This window comes from Sceloporus undulatus, chromosome 2, assembly GCF_019175285.1.
Source record: "Sceloporus undulatus isolate JIND9_A2432 ecotype Alabama chromosome 2, SceUnd_v1.1, whole genome shotgun sequence".
Taxonomy (NCBI): domain Eukaryota; kingdom Metazoa; phylum Chordata; class Lepidosauria; order Squamata; family Phrynosomatidae; genus Sceloporus; species Sceloporus undulatus.
In genome coordinates, this window is record NC_056523.1 from 120103937 (window position 1) to 120104602 (window position 666).

Consider the following 666-nt stretch of genomic DNA (forward strand, 5'->3'; position numbering starts at 1 on the left):
CAAAATGACTTGAATAGACTAGAAAGCTGGGCCACAGCTAACAAAATAAAAGTCAACACGGAGAAATGTAAGGTGCTGCACTTAGGGCAAAAAAATGAAATGCACAGATATAGGATGGGGAACACCTGACTTAAGGAGACAACATGTGAAAGGGATCTAGGAGTCCAAGTAGACCACAAGTTGAACATGAGTCAACAGTGCGATGCGGCAGCTAACAAGGCCAATGCGATTTTAGGCTGCATCAATAGAAGTATAGTGTCTAGATCAAAGAAAGTAATAGTGCCACTTATATTCTGCTCTGGTCAGGCCCCACCTGGAATATTGTGTCCAGTTCTGGGCGCCACAATTCAAAAAGGACATTGAGAAACTAGAGCATGTCAAAAGGAGGGCGACTAAAATGGTGAAGGGTCTGGAAACCAAGCCCTATAAGGAACACCTTAGGGAGCTGGGGATGTTTAGCCTGGAGAAAAGAAGGTTAAGAGGTGATATGATAGCCCTATTTAAATATTTGAAAGGATGTCATATTGAGGAGGGAGCAAGCTTGTTTTCTGCTGCTCCAGAGACTAGGACCCGGAGCAATGGATGCAAGCTGCAGGAAAAGAGATTCCACCTCAACATTAGGAGGTACTTCCTGACAGTAAGGGCTGTTCGACAGTGGAACACACT